Here is a 13,502-nt window from a genome sequence, read left to right as displayed (position 1 = left end):
TAATTAAATTTACGTTACAATATTATTCAACATTTTTGGAAAATGTGCTTCTTCACAACATAAATTACTCTTTGAAGGGCAAGCAAAATATATTTACACCCATTGTTTTCAAAATTTGCGTAAATGAAGAATAAACATTAGGTAGGTACTAAATTTATAAGAACCACTCAAAAAATGTATACAAAACATTTTTTTAAACAAGCCTTATATGGTATTTAAAATTATATAAAATGTGCTACCAATCGACGTACTTTAAATTTGTTATCAGTCAGTGGCGTACTTCTGTATGGCCAAGGGGGGCTATTTTTTAACCAATAGCTTTTCTTACATCTTATTAAAAAGTATAGTTTTTTTTTATATGGAAGTATAAAAAACTTATTATATTACATAATCAAATTTAAAAGAAAAGCTCAAATTAAGGAAAATGGTTGTGTGGTTAATTAAAGTTTGCGTTGAAACAAACGGTATTCTTTTGTCAGTTATGTGAAATCAATTTATGTATCTATCAAAAATTATTTAGAGCGACGTGCGTCTACCGAGACATCTACAAAACTGAGAGGGTAACTTTTTCATAAAAAGAACTATTTTTCGTGCGGTACTATAACATAAAAAATGATCAAAACTAGTAAAATTATGAAATTAATTAACAAACTGTTTTTCTTAATTTGAGTTTTTCTTTTAAATTTTATTATGTAATATCAGTTTTTAATGTTGCTATATCCAAAAATGTGTACTCTTTGATGTAATTAAAAACTTACGTTTTTTCGGGCCTGAAAAAAATTGTCTCAGATCGACCCGGAACAAAAATTTTCTTATAGAACGTGGCCTGTAGAATCCATAATTTCAAACAGTTCCAAGATTGGGCTACTAGTTCCAAAGTTACAGCCTTTTGAATGTTCTTTCGAAATTGGTTTCTAGTCTATAACCTTTGATTGAGAAGTCTGATCGAAAAAGTACGAATTGTTTTGGATTTTACGCACCAAAATTAATAAGAAAAAGCGTTTTCTCGAGAAATTTTGGTGCAGTCGATTTTTGGTAAAAAAGGAAGGTTAACACTGCCTTTTTTTTCAGGCCTAAAAAAAAATTGTCTCAGATTGACGCGGAAAAAAAATTTTCTTATAGAACGTGGCCTGTAGAATCCATAATATCAAACAGTTCCAAGATTGGAATACTAGTTCTAAAGTTACAGCCCTTTGAATTTTCTTTCGAATTGGTTTCTAGTCTTTAACTTTTGATTGAGAAGTCTGATCGAAAAAGTACGAATTGTTTTGGATTCTACGCACCGAAATTAATAAGAATAAGTGTTTTCCCGTGAAATTTTGGTGCAGTCGATTTTTGGTAAAAAAGGAAGGTTAAACACTGCCTTTTTTTGGGGGCTTAAAAAAATGTCCCAGATCGACTCGGAAACAAAATTTTCTTATAGAACGTGGCCTGTAGACTCCATAATTTCAAACAGTTCCAAAATTGGGCTACAAGTTCAAAAGTTACAGCCCTTTGAATTTTCTTTCGAAATTGGTTTCTAGTCTATAACTTTTGATTGAGAAGTCTGATCGAAAAAGTACGAATTGGGTTACCGTTAATAAAATAATCCACCTACGACCATGTAAAAGTACGCCACTGACCACAAATTCAAAGTACGTATGTTATTTTGAAGATATATTCAGTGTTCCAGATAAAATTTTCACCCTGTATATAATAAATAAAAAGGTTTTTCCAAATTTTCCAAATCGCGCAGATAGCACTCACGTCTAGATTTGTTTTTTGACACAATAGCAATTGGTTCGTGGGGAAAGTAGTTCAAAACGGGCGGACGGACGTACAAAACGCAAACAATAGCACATTTTTTTTCACTTCTTAAAACATGCGCTAACAAGATATATTAAAAAAATCATAAATCGTAATCTGTATAACCAGATCGTATAAAATTGAAAATTGTAAGGATTTATCGAATGATTCATATGTTCCCATTAGTTTCCTAGACAGTATTCTACTCGGCTCATCATGAACACTTTGTATAAGGATTCATTATCACAATAGAAAGGATCATGTACTTTTGCCTCACTTTTTGTGCACCCTGTATAAGTTTCTTGGTCAAGTGAAAATATTTTAATCGGAATAGGCTTCTTGATAACATTTATGTACCTTGGTTCCTCATGTATATAATAAATTAATAATAACCTCAGGATGTTTACAACGTAGGCTCTTTACCAATTAAATATACTTATAGGGTCGCTACTAAAGATGGAACCAAAGCTCTCACCCTCATTAGGAAGCTTTTTTTTCTCTATCCCACCTCAAGCATGAATGGTATTATATTAGAAAATGATCGACAAAAATAACTTACTATAGTTATTAAAAACCTGCTCATTGCTTTTTTGTTAATTTTTGACGTTCTGTTAATTTAAAGTGCAATGTATTTGCCAGAAAAGCGTACCTATAGCAATGTTGTTCTAATTTTGCTGTATTATTTTATTATTTAATACCATACATGTAGTAAAAAAAAGAAAAAATAAGCTTTCTGATGGCTTATCGCATGACCTATGTTGCAAATTAAAAAATTCAAGATAGCGGCCGTAGTAAAAAACACGTTTCTAATAACAATCTTAAAATATATGATTTGAGCATGAGAGCTTTGGTTAAATTTTTAATAGCAACCCTGTATTATAGTAAAATGGTGTTGGAATCGGTGCACATCTAATATAAAAATTAAAGGTGGATGATTATTTATTGATTAAAAAAGCAAGGTCCTATTAGCTCCATATTGTTCTTCTGAGCAAAGTAGTTTATTAGTTCAAATACAGTTACCTATGCAAATACCTAAACAATCCGGAGGGTTATCAAACCCCTTGCTTATGTTTAATAAATTAAGGGGAATACGAGGAACACACGCATGGGTCGAGATTGCAAAACCCAAGCTGTTTCTAGTTCAATGTACTTGCAATGACATGGTGCCTAGGGATGAAGAAGAGCACATTGTAATTTTTGATGAGACAGCCTTCTGTACCGGCAGCTTTCTCGCAGCTTTAAAAACGAACTGCCGAGATCTTCCAAAGTATGTACGAAATACGAAAAATGCGCAAAACGTACGGGTGAATTTATTAAAAACCATTAATCGGGGGATTCAATCCTTCGTTTGTAACAACGAGCTGATTCATGGCACGATTTTGACATCTTTCGTATGATGTAATTTTTATTGCCCAATCAAATTATTGAAAAAAGGCCAATGATCGATGTGATTTTCACGGAATTGATAGCATCTGTTGTATTTATGCATTTTATGATCGGCCCACTCGCGAAAGTAATAATGCCACTGGATTGTAACTCTTTACCTTAACAATGTATGCGCCTTACCGTAAACAACTTTCGGACTAAAATCAGAAATTCATATTCGCATTTGAAGCGGATGTTCGACTCGTAAAATTTTATTTCTATTAAAAATCGATTTGGTGTATGCCCTTTTAAAAAAAGTAAAAGTTTACTTACACAAATACCGCCCCCGCATTCGATGCAATTCCGATTCTTACCTGTAAGAAAAATAAGTTTATTAGTCTGGGTATTTGCGAGCGGGAGGTTGGTAATGGTAAATCGGTCTCGGGTAAGATTAATTGATGTCCATGAAGATAAATGAGATTATTTTTTGATCAATAGTCGTTAAAAATTTTATCACGCCTCTTATCTTCCTCTCTTATGTTTAGTCATCTAAATAATCCTTCCAAGTTAAAATGGAATACTGGTTAACACCAACACGAAGAACAATAAGGCGTAGGAAACGGATTAATCGTAGTCGCGATATCCTCCTGAAGTGAGCACATAACTCTTTTATTACCACGTAACTATTTTACCCGAGTATCAAGCTGTTAGTTATTGCTTAACTGTTGGTACAACACTTCACAATGCTATTATTTACAGTGTACAGAATTCCTAACATATTCCATTCGATAATAAATTTTAAACGTAAATTCCAAATTCCAATAAATAGAGTCGCTTCCAATCTAACAAGCTGCATTCTACAACATTTTGATGGAAGTTTAGGGGGTGGAACGTTTACATTTTATAAATCAAAAGTAACTATCAATGCACGTCTAAGCTTTTAGAAAAGTTTCGCGTTTGCGAAAAGAATAAGAAAGTGTCGCCACGCGGTAGTAACGCCGCGAACTACGGACGACGCCTGAAACTATTCTCGACGCCTTTACCGTTTTTTCCAACTGGACATCTAGTGTGTAGTAGTAAAGATAGTAAGCGGGATAATACGTGAAATCGAGCTTTTATTTTTGGCGCCACGCGCCTTTTCTTGAAAGTTCGGAATGCGACGCTCATTCAAGCTCGCTCACAACGGCGTCGACGTCCATACCGTGCGCGTCGCGATCGATCGCGCTCTTCTCCACAAAGATTCTATCGGCGATTTATTTACCTTACGCACGCCTTTTATTGCGGCCCCAAAACTTTTTCAGACCGTAGACATAAATAGGAAAATATCCATTATGGAAAAACTTTTATCTTGATTACATCTAGGAAAATTACATTTTTTTGCTCGGCAAACAATCATAACTTTTATATTTTTATGTTATTTAACTTTTAACCGACTCGAAACGTAATTATTTATTATACTCGCTACTCGTCGCGCTTATACAGAAATCGATCGCGCTCTGAATAATTTGCCGATTTTCTGGATAGTTGGATAATATATTCCATAATAAAACCATTTCCAGTTCGAATTTAAACGCAATTTTCTGGAATCGGGAGGATTTAAATATTACATGTGAAAGTTTTGAAAATTGGGAGGGAGGGAGGTTTTTTCTCAGTATTCAAATTTTAAGGGTTTCGGTATGTAGTTGCAAGGGGTTGAATTGTTCGTATAGGTAGAGTACGAGTAGCGTCGCTCATTGCTCTGGTAGAGAGTCTTTCCAGTGTCTTAAATTGGAAGAGGGCTGAGGGATGGTCCCAAACTGAAATTTTTCTGGTGGCTGTAGGGTATATAATATCACGGATACCATTTTTCACTGCTATAAGAAAAATTCAACTTCCGATTACGGCTCGCTTACAAAGGAACTCCCCGGGAAAGTTTCACCTGTAAAGAAATATGTTCTGCTTGCTGGAATATTCGCCTCTAAGTAGATTCGTCCCAAGGGAATCACAGTTTCAGGAAAATTTCACTCCCAAAAACAAAATTTCTAACAAGGGAATTCCGAACCACTAAAAAACAGTTCTATTTGCATTGAAATTTTGTAAATTTTATTTGAAAGCAAGTTCTTCCGGGAGGTGAATTTAATTGAGCCTCCTTCAAGGCAACTACCAGAAAGAAGTTTGCTCACGTAAAGTTAGCCCAAACATATTCCCCGGAATATTAGCTTACCAGCACACTCGTCGGTCGACACAAGGGAAACTCACGCTCTAGAATATTTTACCTCAAGAGAAAATTCCGCAATTTGTAGGTAACTGCTGTGCGCTCAGTTCTATTTTGTTGCAAACCTAATCAATCAGAAATTAAAAATAAAACGCAACATTGCACCATCTACCATCTGGAAGAGGTCTAAAACTTTTTAACTACTATTTTGACGGTTCTGAATTTTTAGACACTGATAGACAGTTTACTTACAAGCATTTTTTGCCTCTTGATGAATATCGCTATCTGTGATGGTTTACGAAAAAAAAAATTTAGGGACTTTTAGGGACACCCTGTATAACTTTTGATTAAGAAGTTTGATCGAAAAAGTACGAATTGATTTGGATTCTACGCACCCAAATTAATAAGAAAAAGTGTTTTCCCAAGAAATTTTGGTGTAGTCGATTTTTGGTAAAAAAGGAAGGTTATACACTGCCTTTTTTTGAGCCCCGAAAAAAAAAATTGTCTCAGATCGACCCGGAAAAAAATTTTCTTATAGAATGTGGCCTGTAGAATCCATAATTTCAAACAGTTCCAAGATTGGGCTACTAGTTCAAAAGTTACAGCCCTTTGAATTTTTTTTCGAAATTGGTTTCTAGTCTATAACTTTTGATTAAGAAGTCTGATCGAAAAAGTACGAATTGATTTGGATTCTACGCACCCAAATTAATAAGAAAAAGTGTTTTCCCGAGAAATTTTGGTGTAGTCGATTATTGGTAAAAAAGTAAGGTTACACACTGCCTTTTTTTGAGCCCCGAAAAAAAATTGTTTCAGATCGACCCGGAAAAAAAATGTTCTTATAGAATGTGGCCTGTAGAATCCATAATTTCAAACAGTTCCAAGATTGGGCTACTAGTTCAAAAGTTACAGCCCTTTGAATTTTTTTCGAAATTGGTTTCTAGTTATAACTTTTGATTGAGAAGTCTGATCGAAAAAGTACGAATTCATTTGGATTCTACGCACCCAAATTAATAAGAAAAAGTAAATCGCATGTATGGTGCATGTCATTCATCATGCCTAAATTTTTTTTTTTTCGTAAACCATCACAGATAGCGATATTCATCAAGAGACAAAAATTGCTTGTAAGTAAACTGTCTATCAGTGTCTAAAAATTCAGAACCGTCAAAATAGTAGATAAAAAGTTTTAGACCTCTTCATATGTGGATGGTCAGTATTTTACCACCTACATAGCAACTACAATCAAAACGATCATATCAGAAAGGCCCTTTTTACATTAGACATTCACATCCCGAATTTCATTTTAATCGGCAAAACCATTTTCCGATAAAATAAAAATAACGATTTTTTTTTTTAATCTTTGGCGGTAAATAGCGCCTTACCGAAGCACTTTTGGATAGAGGTAAGTTGGGTTAAATCGTCCTGATTTCCTGATTTTGATACCAAGAACCCCTGGTAGCGCGTTGAACAGACCTTTTAGAGACACCCTGTATAGAGATGTAGAAGAATATTTTCTACATTATAATAATTCATATTGTATCGTTACCAAAGGAATTTTTAGAATGGAATGTAAGATAAGACGTGTAAGTGGGCTTAAAACATAAGAATTCGTCCTCTGGCTTGCCAAATGTGAGTAGTTGGTTGGCGTAGACGTCACTCGTTTAAATTAGCGAGTAAAATTTGTTATTTTGAAAGCGGTTGGTCATATATTTGGGAGGACCAAGTAAATAAATCAAAATTTAAAATCAGCGAAGTTGCTTACCAAAATTGAAGTAGGTATCATTGTTATTTGAAATTGCTAAAATAATGCGTAGACATTATTGTACGTTGTAGTAAAACACCAAGAGCAGTACGACAGTTGCATTTTAAACCGAGAGTTTAGACATCCCAATAAGCAACTCTTTGTTACAAATTTTTCGCGTGTTGTTATTATTTCGCTTGCTTTGTTAATGAAGTTTTGGATAATCTATACGAGAATCAAAGTTATTTGGTCAGGCTGTTCCCACTACGGAAAATTGATTCCTGTAAGAAGAGAACGGGGAAGTACAACGAACCCAATCTAAAGGCGACCAACGCACAACTGTAAATGGAAACGGGAGATAATTATCAAGGCATTCAAGTATCTGGCCAGCAGATTTGAACATAATTAAGGTTTTTGAGGATTTTAGCTTCTTAAAAAAAATAGGAAACACGCTAGGAAGTGGGACAAATTCTCCAAATACACTGGGGTGTTAAGGTTCTAAGCATTCTGCATATCCGATAGCCTTTTACAAATTTTTGATTACGAAGTTTCGACTATTAATGAGATTATCAGTAAAAAAAATCAATTTTTATCTGAGCTGGCCTGGGAAGTAAGTGCGAAAGCTAGGGCCCAAAGTACTACAACAAAATAAGAAGGTGAAGAAAATTTCAAGAAGAATTTAATGCATCGAACCATCACGAACCTGAGAATATTACCAAACCTTTATAAGCTGAGCCTTTGAAATGATTATTTTAAAGTTTCTGATCTGTTACAAGGGCTATTTTAATCGTTCAATTTTACCTACGCCCTTGAAGCCCTTTCTAAGCCTTTGAACTTGCTGAATTTGCCTTCTAGAGTTAGATCCTATTTCTATGGTTATCTTTTAAAAGGTTCAAAGCCCTTACAAGATCTTTCTTTAATATATGCCTCGGGAACCCCCCTCTTCCCTCCCACATACCCCAAAGATTAGGCAGTGATCCACCCCTACTTTTATATTGTAACTGATTGGTCTAATTACGCCAATTTTAATTGATCATTAACGTTTATTGCCTTCTTAGAGCAGCATACGATACCTGCCATCATTTCAGGCGAGAAAGAGTCAAGAGAAACAGCTGAAAAACATGCAAAAAATGCACCGAACAAACATTAACCTACTTTTTGTTATTGCAAACCGTAGCCGAATATAAACGACGAAAGAAGGGGAATTAATATTAAATTCTACGTCGCAAACGTCGCGAAGACTAATTAAGTGTAAAAAAAAGGAGGCAAGAAGTTGTAATTGCGTTTTTAATTAACGCGACAAGGAAACCCTTAAAAGTTTTATTACGACAACCCGCAATTGTGTTTCCGCGGTTTTTAAATTTTAATAACGCGAAGGAGGCGGCGAATGTAAATTACGAATCTAATTGCCGGAACAGGTATTAATTAATAAAACAAAAAGCTAGTCGACATCCGCGCGAACAACAACGTTGTAAAATTATGACAAAATACCCCAACATTACGAAAATTAATTTAATTAAAATTACGAGGCTCGTCTTGGTTACCAACACCCTGACTATCTGATGGCTGGTGGCGTCGAACCGTGGCGTCTTTATACACCTTAAGTGTTTGTTTTACTTACCACTCTTGCATTTATTTATGAAAATTTAATTGGCCGTAGCTCGGGTTTTACGGGCGAGATATTAAAATGAGCGTCGCGCAATTAAGACGTCTCGCGAGGGGGGATTTTCTTCGACGCGCGAGCTTAATAATAATAAAAAAAAAATCTTAAAAACCCTCGACGCGCTATCGAATTTCCATAGCAACTCCTGTAAGACGCACGTCGTCGGAGCGTCACCGGGACGCTCCAAGAGACGGATGTATGCATTCCTGTCGTTGATCACATCGGAAACTGTCACCTAAGACTTGCTAAGTAGAATTCAAAATCAATAAGTATTCCATTTCTTGTCTGAAGTGTATATAGTTCGGAAATATTCGTTTAGAGGAACACCCTTCGGAAATATTCGGTCATAGATTTTTTACATATATTGGCGACGCCTTGATTTGCATACGCGATGTGCTTTTCCGGGACGCTGCCGCCGCCGCCGCCTCGCCGCACCTGGTCCCCGAAAAGAAAAAAAAGTTCTCCAAAGCGCCCGAGATGCTTCATAATTAATAGTCCTGGATCTGATTGTTCGTAAAGATTCGGTTTAATTTATGAGGCAGGTGCTCAAATAAGAAAACAGATTTATGAAATCAACGAGTTTCTTTTTTCAGTATTTAGATTCTGCTTTGACATCTTACTTGTATCCATCGGAATTTTATATTAATGAATTTTGGAGCCTCATGCTGCGGATAACATTTTTCTAACGTGTTGGAGTACCTACGTTAAGAATTTGCTATCAAGAGGATTTCCTGTGTTTGTTGACAAAGAGATAAATGGGGAACAGTTAAACAGTCCACAAGAGCGATAATAACACGGTTACAACGTAATAATTCAATAATTATGAAGAAATATTTACTAAAGGACTGGGGACATTAATCCTGATTTAGGATTTTCAGCTTTGAGAAAATTGATGATTTGATAATTACTACAAATATTTACATTTTACACGCTTGAAAATGAAGACGTTAAAATGTTAAGTACATAATATTTTTCAGAAAAGGACATTAAGGATTCGTGTTCAGTTCGGGTGTTACAAGGTTATTTAAATTTGATACTACATCATTTTTTCCAACCTGTACCTGGGTATAAATCAACCCACAACCTTTTTATCCTGTTTTGGATAAAACCCTTACCATATACATATACCATTCAGATCTATGCCAATTTCGATCTGACTGAGTATTCCTTTTTCAAGTTGAAGAATTCAAGTGTAGTCTATTTATATAAACCCACTTGATATTGTATTAAGAACATAGAAATTATTGTTCCTCTAGGAGTCCGCTAAGCAGGCAAAATCAATCAAGAGATTAAGCACCGACCAGGGCACCGACAGAGTGCAATGAACACCAACTTCTTGAGCGTAAAAACCGTTTTCGGTATAGGAAGAACGAAATAATGTCCAAACCGTTTCGTGAAGACTATCGGGGAATATAAATGAACCTTACTCGAACCCCTTTTGCTCTAAAAATTATCCCCTATAATTTTTAAATTTCATTCGTTTATGTGTGGTACATTCCTGGGAAGGTTTTTAAAGCGCTTATCACGCTGATTCACTAGGACTCGCGACTCACTGGAGGATACTTCGATACTTAAATCTTTATTGGGAAATATGGGCAATTCAGTATTTGGGGAATAATAAGGTGCCAAAATTTAATGTCATCTATTTCTACGATATTGACCGGAATCTGTTTCCACAATATAGGAACGCGGTTCTTCGCAAATTTCTACGACTTTCCCGTATTTCCGAATGTCAACAATCCATACTGAGTCCCCAATATTTAGAAGGTCCAAATCCTTAGCATCATGGCGTTTGTTATAATTTAAGTGAGACTTATTTTTTAGATATTTTTCTTTCTGTAAAAAATCTAATTGTGAGTTTAAAATCTGTTCAAAAGTACTAAGCAACATAGGAAGGAGCTCATTAGGTGCAAATCCATTCTCTAAGGGAGCCGTCCTGTCAGCCACTGATGCTAAAAATATGTCCTCATCTCTGTTCTTTTTAATTAAGAGTTTAGCCGTGTGCACCGCCCTCTCTCCATTACTTTGAGAAAATTTAGGACCACATGTACTCGTAATATGGGTAAAGTTTGTCTTAAATTTTCTAGAAAATTGCGGTCCGTTATCAGATCTCTCACTATCTCTGGGATACCGTATCTAGAAAAAAGCTCTTTTATTTTGGGAATGATAGATAATTCTGTCAAAAGGCTTAATTGTAAAATTTCAAAATATCGAAAATAATAGTCAACTGCAATTTCGTACCTACCATTTTTCATGTTTGAAGAGACCAACCCCGATTTTTTCCCATGGTTTGTGCACTGTTTCATCTTTGTGAAATGTTTCTTTTATGTTATGGCGGTTCTCAATGCAATTTGGGTAGTTTTTTACCAGATTTTCTATCTGTGTATAAAGAGTATACGACCATACGCTCATTTTCGGTCGCTGGCGACACTTAGATATACCTAAATGACCTGTACCGTTGAGTGAAGGATAATTACTCAATGCCTGTATAAATAAACTCAAGGACTTCCAATTGTAAACTTTTAGGAATTATTATCCGTTTACCTTCTAATAAGAAATTCTCCGAAAAAGAAATATTAAATCTGTGTTGATAGTATGGATATAATTTCAAAGGTGTTTTTGATTTTTCTATAGCCAAAATATAATCATTTTCTTGCTCTTCTTTAATCATTTAAAAAAATGAGATTGGCAAGTTTTTAATTACCGCCCTTACAAAAGTATCGACTTCCACCTGTAACTCGTCATTTAAGTTTGTACTTTGATAGGAACGCGACTGAGGGTGCCCGGAATGACTACATTTTTTCCGGCTATAAATAACTGGCGTATTTTTATCTCATTTTGAATCTTTGTAATCGAAGAGTTAATTAATTCAAATTTTTAGTTTGAAAAATTGGCTGATTCGGATCGAAAAAAGCTAAATTTGGGGATATTTTTGGTTGGAAAATTCAACACTTTAAAATAAATGATCACATTACAATTTAAAAAGGGTTGTCTTCGCTTCCTAATTACATAGATAGTCTATAAATTCGTAAGTTAAGATCATTTTAATCTTACCCACTGTATCAAGCTTATGATCGTCCGTAGCTCCCACAGGATCGCAAAGGAATTAATTGATTTAACAACGTATACACAGGGATACGCGGACAAACTCGCGATCTTCATAACTGCTCATGCTAGGGGCTCTTAAACAGGTGGATAGGTGGTGCAGTTATTCCGGAAAAGACCGAAGTTGTTCCATTTGCGAATAAAACGAGAGCGGACCTTGGGGACGTCGTCAACTGGGTCAGTGAAATATTTGGGAATTATCATATACCTACCTCCATTTGAAATGGAAGGGGCACATTGAGCGAATAAGCAAAAAGGCATGTCTATGTAATGATAAGGCCAAGAATACTGTACGGTTCAGTTGTATTGTAACCTACCATGCACCGGACTACCTACAGGAAACAGACAGTAAGGTACAAAGACTCGCCTGTCTGGGGCCATGAAACCCACGCTAAACGATTGGGGACGAGGAGAAGAATTGAGGCAGCCTTGGGTACGGGAAGATCTGGGAGGAAACCCTCAGATCCGATCTCTCCTCGCAAGAATGGTTATAAAGTCTCCCTCCCGGGCAGGGGGCAGTGGATGAACTCAGTTTACCGTTCCTTAAACCTCGCGGGTTCACAGATGCGTCCGTAACGGACCGAAAAAGGTTTTGTTGAAATCTTTTGTCATAGTAAAAAAGGTGCAAGAAGGGTAGACAAACAACATGTTTTTTTTTAATTTTAAAAAATTGTTTAGCCGCGCCTCCGGGCTTCTAAAGCATTTTTTTTTCAAGTCATATTTTTGATTTGTCATAGCAAAAACAACAAATACGGTTAAAGACAATTTTTAGCTGCCCTCCGGGGGGTTAAAAATGTTTTTCTTCCAAACTCATTTAGCTCTTCGCTTAATTTGCAGTGCATTATTCAGTCGAAACTCTATTCAATTGTTCTCGAGTTCAAAATTAACCCAGAACTCACCACGAGGAGGTGGTTGCATTAACGAGTTCAATCCAGAGCTGGGCAGTATTCGATTTCGTAAATACTTTTTAGTATTCAAGTCCTTTAAAGTATTCAAATACTTGTAATTAAATACTTTTTTATTATACCTGAATCACAATCTCCGTTTTAAACACTCAAATGCGTGCGAAAAAGGGCCTTTAAAACACACGTGCTTTAAAGTTGCTAAGTAACGATACTTCAAGTATGACTTTTGAAACTGTCATCTGGATGAAATAAAAAATCCTCTTAGGTCGCTTTCTGTAAATGCAGAACATTTCTTTGGCTTTTGTACCTATCCTTTGGTTGAAGCTTTCACAAACGCGCGTAATTTAGGGTATGCTTCCAAATCTGTTCCACTTTTTAATCGCAGCATTGCTTTAGTTTTGAATGAATGCACCAAAATATACAATATTTAAATACCTTTGACATTTCCTTCATATATGCCAGCATTAGGGATGCATTTAAGACTGTATTCGTAAGTAACTTCCTATTCGTCCATGGAAACAACTTTTCATATTCTTTATAATAGGCTTTACTGGATTTGGATTTTACACCTACCAAAGTTTGTTTAGATTTTACAACAAGCGATTTAATGGACGGTGTATTATCTTTTTCAACGGAAATCGTTTTATTTACAAAGATTATGATGATTATAAGCAAACGTCAAGTGACATTTCCATGGCAATCGTGAAATTTCGAACACCCAGCCCACTTAATTAAACATGTATTCGA

Source organism: Photinus pyralis, unplaced genomic scaffold (assembly GCF_008802855.1).
Source record: "Photinus pyralis isolate 1611_PpyrPB1 unplaced genomic scaffold, Ppyr1.3 Ppyr1.4_LG6, whole genome shotgun sequence".
Classification (NCBI taxonomy): Eukaryota; Metazoa; Arthropoda; class Insecta; order Coleoptera; family Lampyridae; genus Photinus; species Photinus pyralis.
Note: the sequence above shows the minus strand (reverse complement) of the source record.